The sequence below is a fragment of the Accipiter gentilis genome, unplaced genomic scaffold (assembly GCF_929443795.1).
Source record: "Accipiter gentilis unplaced genomic scaffold, bAccGen1.1, whole genome shotgun sequence".
NCBI classification, from domain to species: domain Eukaryota; kingdom Metazoa; phylum Chordata; class Aves; order Accipitriformes; family Accipitridae; genus Astur; species Astur gentilis.
The window spans coordinates 215,745-225,639 of NW_026060847.1; the positions used below are offsets into that span (position 1 = coordinate 215,745).

General features: G+C 50.5%; 1 pseudogene; it reads right to left on the reverse strand.

Moving 5' to 3' along the window:
• Positions 1–3,364: 3,364 nt before the first annotated feature.
• LOC126036951 (olfactory receptor 14C36-like) lies at positions 3,365–6,779 on the reverse strand (annotated as a pseudogene).
• Between the last annotated feature and the right edge of the window lie 3,116 nt (positions 6,780–9,895).

Consider the following 9,895-nt stretch of genomic DNA (forward strand, 5'->3'; position numbering starts at 1 on the left):
GACTGTAGTAAGCAGCATGACAGTGACACCGGTGATTGATCTACATCGGTTAACGCCATGGGACAGTAAGAATGTTTGGGTGTCACTAGCTAAAGCTATTAATCAAATCTCTTTTTGTGTGTCATTGGCATTTGTGATGGGTTGAACCTGGCTGAACACCAGGTGCCCACCAAAGCCGTTCTATCACTCCCCCATCCTCAGCTGGATAGGGGAGAGAAAATATAACAAAAGGCTCGCGGGTCGAGATAAGGACAGGAGAGATCATTCACTATTACCGTCACGGGCAAAACAGACTCAATTTGCAAAATTAACTCAATTTATTACAAATCAACCAGAGCAAGGTAATGAGAAGTAAAATGAAATCTCAGAACACCTTCCCACCACCCCTCCCTTCTTCCTGGGCACAACTACCCTCCCGGATTTCACCACCAAGCCCCCCCAGCGGCACAGGGGGACAGGGATGGGGTTTATGGTCATCACACGTTATTTTCTGCTGCTTCACCTCCTCAGGACGAGGGCTGATCACACTCTTCCCCTGCTCCAGCATGGGGTCCCACCCACGGGAGACAGTCCTCCACGAACTCCTCCAATGTGGGCCATTCCCATGGGCTGCAGTTCTTCACAAACTGCTCCAGCATGGGTCCATTCCATGGTGTGCAGTCCTTCAGGAGCACACTGCTCCAGCGCGGGTCCCCCACGGGGTCACAAGTCCTGCCAGAAAACCTGCTCCGTGGGCTCCTCTCTCCACAGATCCGCAGGTCCTGCCAGGAGCCTGCTCCAGCGCGGGGTTCCCACGGGGTCACAGCCTCCTTTGGGAACCCACCTGCTCCGGCGTGGGGTCCTCCACGGGCTACAGGTGGATATCTGCTCCACCGTGGACCTCCCTGGACTGCAGGGGGACAGCCTGCCTCACCAGGGTCTTCACCATGGGCTGCAGGGGAATCTTCGCTCCGGCGCCTGGAGCATCTCCTCCCCCTCCTTCTTCACTGACCTTGGTGTCTACAGGCTTGTTTCTCTTACATGTTCTCACTCCTCACTCCGGCGGCAGTTTCTCTCCGTCCCAACTTTTTTTCCTTCTTAAAAATGTTATCACAGAGGCGTTACCACTATCACTGATTGGCTCGGCCTTGGCCGGCGGCGGGTCCGTCTCAGAGCCGGCTAATATGGGCTCGCTCTCTCTCGAACACTGGGGAAGCTTCCAGTAGTTTCTTACAGAAGCCACCCCTGTAACCCCCCCCCGCTACCAAAACCTTGCCAAACCAAACCAATACAGCATTACCTGAACAGTCTTTTATTCTTATGTATTTTATTAGGTATAATGTTGTTTTTACTGTGTTTAATTAATTGTGTTCACAGATCTTTGCAAAGGGCAATACAGCAGGTGTTAAAATTTTACCTCAATCTATACACAAACAGATAAATTGGCTGAAGAAACATACACAAAGATCCAGCAAGAAACTAATTGGTTTGATGGGGTGTTACATTTAATATTTGGCGGAATAACACCATGGCTAATGGCATGGATTAAAGAAGCCTTACGGTGGCTGGGTATATAGATATTAATCTGTGTAATAGTTAGGATTGCATATGGGTGTATGATAAAAGGAGTCTCAAAGCTGACACACCAAGCTCTACTCGCACAAAAAGAAAAAGGGGGAATTGTTGGGAATTGGCTTGATGAGAAAGGACATGGGTCTATGGAAAAGTTGTGCGAGCAGAGTTCTGTGTGAAAGAATGTCAGCCTGAGCAGCAAGACTAGGCCTTGGCCGAAAATAGCTGGCTTTACTGATATCGGGAGAAAAACAACAGCTGGTCTTGCTGTTATCAGGAGAAAGACAGGGACGGTGTGACCTTGGCATAACTTCACAAGTAGCTTTTGAAGAAGTTCCCATGAGAAAGTTACGGAACACGCATAGCTGCAAATCACAAGTGGGTGTGTTTTAGTAATGAATAAACATTAGCAATGTACCAATCATATTAGGACTAGTAGGCATAATTATCGCAAACTCTATAAATATGAGCTATCCATGCAAATAAAGTTGAATCACTTCTATCACTCATATTGGGTCGACTTATGTGCATTCCTCCTCCGCTCCAACACCACATGACCTTCAAACTTTTGCAGCTTCCCCAGCACCTGAACCATGCCCTGCCCCAGCCTTGTCCTACATGGGGTTTTGCACAGAGCTCTGCTCTGCCAGGGTCTGGGGAAGGAGAGAAGCTGGGCAGGGCTGTCTGTTCCCCCAAACCAGCCTTTGGCCCAGCAGGAAGATGAAGGTGGCCTCACAGCAAAATTCACCCATAAACCTGCATTGACCGGCAAGGGCTAGAAATGGCCAATGAGAGATGCTGGGGGTGACAAAGGCCCTGAGCCACCTTCACAGTCTGTCCACACTGCCAATGGCACAGACCAGACTCCTCCTCTCCCCTGCATCTGCATGTCTTCCATGCTGGCCACAGGGCCTGTCTCTGAACGACAAAACCCTGATGTGAAACCTTGCCATACATGGTCACACACTCCAAGCCATATACAGATATTTTTATCTCCTGGGCACTTTCCAGATCAGATCAGCTCCACCTAAACTCTCCCCACATCCCTTCACCTCCCTCCACCTCCCCGGCCCTCTCCCCAGCACAGCCCAGTCTGGCATGGCCCCACAGCAGTGCCCACCAGAGGGTGTGACAGAGCTCTTGGCACTCACCCCACAGCCCCAGACCCTCTGAAGGGCACAGCAGCTGGTCGGGGGTGGAGACGGCTGAGGCACAGGGGTGGGGGGCATCTGTGGCACAAGGCCTGAGGAGATCCCCTTGTGTGATGGAAATGCTGCTATGGAGGCCAGCTCTGTCACACAAGTGCCCATTGCCTGTCCTTGCCTGCGGTCAAAGGCCTGACACACAGCAGGACTCTAGCCAAGCTTGAAGAGCACTCAGGCCTTCCACCAACCAAAGGGTTCAGAAGGAAAGCATGGAAGTGGGAACAGAGCATTTTGGGAAAGACCAAGCGCTGGTGATCCCTGGAACTGCTGCTGATTCAGGACTCTTTTCTTCTTCCCCTTTGCACACAGGCACTGCTCCTTGCAGCTGCAGAGAAAGTCTTGGAGAAAGGATCTCAGAAAAAAAAAAGACACTGCAGGGCCCTTTATTTTGTTGAAACAGAAAGAATGGCACAGCTCATTTCCACAGTCTCCAGGGCACACAAAAGCTAGACAGACTGTGGATTAGAAACCAGAGGAATAAAGACATTTCTTTGTCGAAAGCATTCAGATAAGTAAAACAAAGTGAAATAGAAGGAATAAAACCACACCCAAAATCACCATAAAAAGACCAGCAAAAGACAGGTTGGGTCTCTAATGAAATGCAAGTACTATGCAGAAGACAAGAGGAAGTTTATTCCTTATGAAAAGCATCCAATCATTACTTTTCTCAGGGCATCCTTGATCTCATGGTTTCTCATGCTGTAGATGAGGGGGTTCACAGCTGGAGGCACAAGTGAGTACACAACCGCCACCACCAGGTCTAAGGATGGGGATGAGATGGAGGGGGGCTTCAGGTAGGCAAAACTACCAGTGCTTATAAACAAGGAGACCACAGCCAGGTGAGGGAGGCACGTGGAAAAGGCTTTGTGCCGTCCCTGCTTGGAGGGGACCCTCAGCACAGCCCTGTAGATCTGAACATAGGACAGCACAATGAAAACAAAACAACCAAAGACTAAACAGGCACTAAACACAAGTACCCCAACTTCCCTGAGGTAGGCATCTGAGCAGGCGAGCTTGAGGATCTGGGGGACTTCACAGAAGAACTGGTCCACAGCATTGCCCTTGCAGAGGGGTAGTGAAAATGTACTACCCGTGTGCAGCACAGCATTGAGGAACCCACAGCCCCAGGCAGCTGCTGCCATGTGGACACAAGCTCTGCTGCCCAGGAGGGTCCCGTAGTGCAGGGGTTTGCAGATGGCAGCGTAGCGGTCATAGGCCATGACAGTGAGAAGAAAATACTCTGCTGACATCAAAAAGAGAAACAGAAAGAGCTGGGCAACACATCCTGCATAGGAGATGGCCGTGGTGTCCCAGAGGGAGTTGGCCATGGCTTTGGGGACAGTGGTGGAGATGAAGCCCAGGTCAAGGAGGGAGAGGTTGAGGAGGAAGAAGTACATGGGTGTGTGGAGGTGGTGGTCACAGGCTACGGCGCCGATGATGAGGCCATTTCCCAGGAGGGCAGCCAGGTAGATGCCCAGGAAGAGCCAGAAGTGCAAGAGCTGCAGCTTCCGTGTGTGGGCAAATGCCAGGAGAAGGAATTGGATGATGGAACTGCTGTTGGATATTTTCATCCTCTGGGAATGGGGTGCTGTCAAAGTAGAAAAAAGACACTGAAGAGTCAGGGTATTATTCTCTGAGCAATATCAAAGCCATTTCCCATAGACCCTCCCACTCTCACACACACAGACCCTTTTCCTTTTCTAGGAGATCTTCCTTGAGCCTGTGGCTGGAGCCGATCTTGGTACTGGCCGAGCGTGCAATGAAGGGCAGGGCCTCTGCCCATGAGCTCTTGAAAAGTCAGCCCTGCTCTGCAGCAGTGGATTCATGGGACTGGTACGGGCAGTGGTCAGTCTGGTGTTTGAATTTGTCAGCAGAAACCACTCCTAACGCAGAAAGGCTTTCCAGCATCTGTACTCCCAGTGCTAAGGAACCAGCATGGTAAAAGCAATTTAAGATTTCTAGGGCTTTTTACAGCTGCCCACATCGCCCCTGGAGAGTTTCCTTCGATCTCGGGATCCTTTAGCATTTCTGCTGCAATCTGGGAGAACAACATGACCCAGGCAAGTCAAGAGGATTGCCTGTGGCTTAATGCAGAGACAGGGGGAGCTGCTTTGTCCTACTGTCTAGTTTCCACTTGCAATGTGCTTGCACCTTTCTGAGATGGAGGGTGATCATGCTCCCATGTTTTACCCTGAAAACCCACCAGACACTGCTGAGAACAGAGACATCCACTGCAGACCACCAAATGTCTCACCATTTCTCAAAGTCTCAGCACGCTGCTTCTAGGCAAAACCACACCGGGATCATTTCACCAACCCAAGAGCATTTCCTCAGTCCTAGCATCTCTGTGCTTCTCCATGGGGCTTTCAGATAACAGAAAGCTGCTCTGAGACAGGTTTGCATCCTGCAGGGCAGCAAACAACTTGGAAGGACACTCAGAGGTGATAGCCAAGTGACCTGATGTGATGGCATCTCTGTAAGGGAGAATCAGCTCATTCCCCAGCCCCACAGACAGCATTGAGCATAACCCCTCAGATGATATGAAAGCTGGGACACTTTTTCCCATGGACACAGCTGCATGGGAGGACCCACAAGATCAGTGCGTGAGTCTGCAGCTGAAACTCCCATCCCAGAGAACCTGACAGCGGCAAGAAAATTACAGAACTAGAGGCAAGTGGAGAAACAAGGAAAAAAGTAGAGATCGACTGGCTCAGAGAGGCAAGGGGAGAGGCAGCTGCTGTCTCAGGAAAGAGTTACCCTCACCCAGCTGTGCATGCCACCTCCCAGACACCAGCACAGCCAGGCAGTTGTTCTCAGTCTCTGTGCTCTACTTCAGGAGGCTCCTCTCAGACTTACTGGTCACTCCAAGTCACAGCTCAGGAGTCTCAGGGACTGGTTCCAGCATGACTAATCCTTTTCCATTTCTCCCCCCAAATTCCCCAAGACTAGGAAAAAGAAGACACAGACTCCAGAAAGCTCCTTAACTTTATATGTGTCCCTGCTTTGACCTTCCCCTTGAAAAGTGCCCTCAGAAATATCCTGGGTGTGATCTGGAGCTGTGAGCTGTCCTGACCCACACAGCACCCTCTTGTCAGCAGAAGGACCATGCCCTGCTGCGAACTGTTTCTTCCACCCACAGCTTCTCCCTACTCTGCTGTTGGAGTTCCCCAGGCAGGCTGAGTACTTACCCTGACCGAGAGTCCCTGCCCCAGCACACAGCCCTGGGCACCCCTGGCTGCACACCCACCTTCACACTCTGCAGCCATCCCCAGGTGAAGGCAGCTGACATGCCCTCTCCCTCTGAGGGTGCAGCAGGGAAGCTGTGCTCCAAAGCACATCCTTTTTCTCTGCACTGGAGACACTGTGAGAGTCCTCCTGAGAGATCCCATAGGCTGTGGGATGTGCCAGCTTTAGGAGGTCATTCCAGGAACCACAGCTGCATTGCCCTGCTGCCAGAGACTTACCTTTTGAGGGCTGTCAAGTTTTTTCTCCAGGTCAGCTATCTCTTCTCTCCTCCTACCCCAGACTGCCTTCAACCTCCCTCTCCCTTCCCTCCTCTCCCCTCGGTGCCTGCAGGCAGTGCCCTCAGCCCTGCTGCGCTTTGCAGAGGAGCTGCTCCTGGGCAGAGCTGTCTCTCGGCAGTGCTGCCTGCTTGCCATGAGCTCCCTCCAGCCCAGGAGCCCAGCCCAGCTCAGCAGCAGAGGACCAGCCCAAGGCAGCCCTTTCTCTGCCCCCTCTGGGCTCCCTCCAGGTGTCCCTGGGGCTCCAGGGGAACCTGCTGGGAAACAGGCTGAGGGAATCAGTGATGATCCCTTCCTAATCTAGGGAGAGCCACTTCTTTCCTGAAATAAAACTTTCTGCTCAGACACAAAGTTACAGCTACATGAGACCTTTTTTTCGTTCCAGAAATATAATCCTTCTCTCAAAGTTACTTTTAATGTACCACTTCTTTTGTCTTATTTTTTAGACAGGATACTCACAGAGTGGATGTCAGGGATCTCCTTTACACCTACAGACAGAGGGATCCTTGGGTCAATGGTGGGGTTTCATCCTGTGTTTCTATTCATGGCATTTAAAGGAGACTCAGGTCCCTCCCATGCACACCACAAAGCCACAGGAGCTGGGATTCCTCTTGACTCTCTTCAGGTGGGCACAAAATAGGCACCTGCATGGGAGCTCCTTGTCTCAGCTCCCATCTGAATTAATGAAGATGGAAGGCAGGAGTCAGGTGTTCAGATGCAAATACCTGTTGACATCTGAGTTGCCAGACATGGTCCAAGATACATGTAGGTAACAGCAAAGTTTAATGGAGAAGTTCATAGAGGCAGGGCAACATCCCAGGAATCATGTATGAGCCTGGTGGGGAATTCCTTTGGCCAAGTGACAGGACAGCTTATGCCCAAATAAAGGCCAAAAGAACCTTTTCCTACTCCTTATCTCCATGGCACTTTTTACAGGTATTCATATGAAAGACTGCAGTCATGTAGCATAGTGAGAGCTGGGTCTCTCTCTTTTTTTCCATCAGCTGAATTTACTATACCTCCACTGGCTATAATAGCGTGTGCCCCATTTGCATCCCCACATTGCCTAACAGAATTCAGGACAGGTACTCTATTTAATGTCCAGATCCAGGGCCACAGAGCTGCACCAGATGCCAAGGCTGGCATGGACCTCACAGGACCTACAAGAAAGCAATTCCCATTCAGGGTGGTACATCACGGACACTGCAAACGGCATCACAGAGAGTGCGATTTGGTGCCTGTGTGCTTTTGACCAATGTCATCAGTCAGAGGCATCAATCATCAGATGCCATCAGAGAGGCAAGGTCTATCCCTTCCCTACCCAAGACCTGCTCGCATTGCATGATCATGAAGCAAAGTTGCACAGGGTTTTTTTAAGAGAGATCGTGTATACATCTTGTCTTCAAGGACAGCATCCTCCAAGCACAGCAGTGGTCCATATCAAAACTCAGAAGAAACTCAGAAAAGAACTCATGGGCACCAAGATGAACTTTTGGTACTTCAGGAACTGTTAAAGAAGATAAAGAGATAAGGTAGGTCCACTGCTGAAATGAGGAAATGTAGATGTAGATAGATCTGAGGTACTCCACGTCACAGTCTCGGTTACCACCAGCTAGGTCTCCCAGGCCATTAAGCTGTGAGGCAGGACTCTGGAGGAGAACAACCAGCAGTGGATGGGGATCAAGCCTGGGGTTACTCAAGCAACCGACACGCTTATCAGTCCATGTGAAACACAGGGGCTGCATCCAAGGGTGCTGAGAGTGTTTTTTTTCCCCAGGAGGTGCTGGTCTGTTATTACCCCAAAAAGAAAGGGATTCGGACACTCTGAGCTACGTTTTAAAATTATGTTCATCATCGTTAACACTCTAAGGAGAGAATCATGCAGATCATCTTTGGTCCCTTTAGATGGTGGGAACCCCAGGTGGTGTAGCATTGATTGGGCCTTCGGCCCAAATGCAGCAAAGCATGCAGACCCCATCCCTAGAAGACAGTCTCCTGTTTTGGTCATTCAAGCTACTGTAGGATTTTCTTACAGAAAGAAACATCGTCTCAACAGTCAAGCAGAAATTAGTTTTCATGAGAACATCTTGCTGCATAGTCAGGTACAAGCAAGGCCACGCAGGAGACGTAATGTCCAGTACAGAGTGGGACCTGCCTGCAGGCTCTTGTGTGACAACATGCTGCTGAGGTTGTCCTGTGGCCAAGGGATCTGTGCAGCACAGAAGAGGTTTGATGGCCGTGCTGTACGTGCAGCACAGTGCAGCACAGCCCTAAGAACTTGATGTTCAATATTTTTCTGGTCAGGACCAGTGTTCAGGTTTCCCTTTGAGAAGTCTGTGCTCCATAATGCTGTCACAGCTGAGATGCTGTGGTCCAAATATGCATTACCAGGAGGAGCTGAAGACCCATAGCTTGTCACAGAACTGTGACTTTTTTGAGATATTTTTGGACTAAATGAGACATGGTGGGACAGATTGCTGATCTGTGGTGCTGCAATGGAGGGATACAGGCTGTGCCCAGGGAGCAGCAGGGACGATGATGCGTATCCCCCATGTATGAAGGGAAGCTTGGATTTGTGGAGGTCCTCTCTGTGACAGACAACACGTATGACTCGCTTTTGTCATTTAGGATCAGAGCAGGAGTCAGCAAGAGTGACCTGGTGTTTGCAGTCACAAGCTGCTCGCTCAGGGACAGGAAACAGAAAAGGCCTTTTGTCAGCAACCCCAGGAAGTCTCCAGGTTCATGAGCAGGTTCCTGTGGTGAACTTAAGTGCCCTGGCATTCCCTGGCAAGGCAAAGCAACAGGGTGGCAACAGCCTGAATGCTTTTGGGACAACTTCTTCAGACAGCTGCCAGGTGGGTGACCAAGGGTGATTCTCACCTGGACTTGATCCTGACCAACAAGGAACAGCTGGTTAAGGATATGATGATGTTCAGTGTCAGTCTTGGTTGTCATGGCCATGAATTAGGGGTTATCAGTCAGCAAAGGGCAGTGAGTAAGAACAGCAGCAGAGCACAGACCTGGGACTCCAGAGGAGAAGACTTTGACACACTCTGGAGACTGAGAGAAGTGGTGCCATGGGAAGCAGCTCTGAAGGGAGAAGCAGCATGGGAAATCTCATAGGCCTTACAGTACAGCCTCCTCTAAGCACAAGCAGGATCTCCCCAAATACCCTTGAAGAGAAGCAACCATATCAGAGGCTGCTTGTGTGAACTGACTGAGCTCCAGGGCAAAAAGGCAGCAGGCAGGAGGTGGAAGCAGGGAAAGCTGCAGAGAGAATGTAGAAACCTCGTTCCAGGATGGAGGGATGATGCCAAAGCCGAAGGTCCCATTGCCTTGAGAGATCACGGGAGGATAGAGGCAGCAAGATGAGCTGATACTGGTTTATTAACTGTAAAAGTACAGACAAGAATAATGTGGGCCTGCTGTGGAGCTTCCTAAGTGTAGGAGCAGGTAAGGCTGAGGAACTTAATGACTTCTTTGGCTGTGCCTTCTGCCAGGCCTTTGTGACTGGTTGCAGGACCCTGGAGGAAAACAACCAGCAGTAAGTGGGGATCAAGTCAGAGGTTACTTGAGCACACTCAGCCTTGAACAGCCCCTGGGAGCAGAGGGGAATCA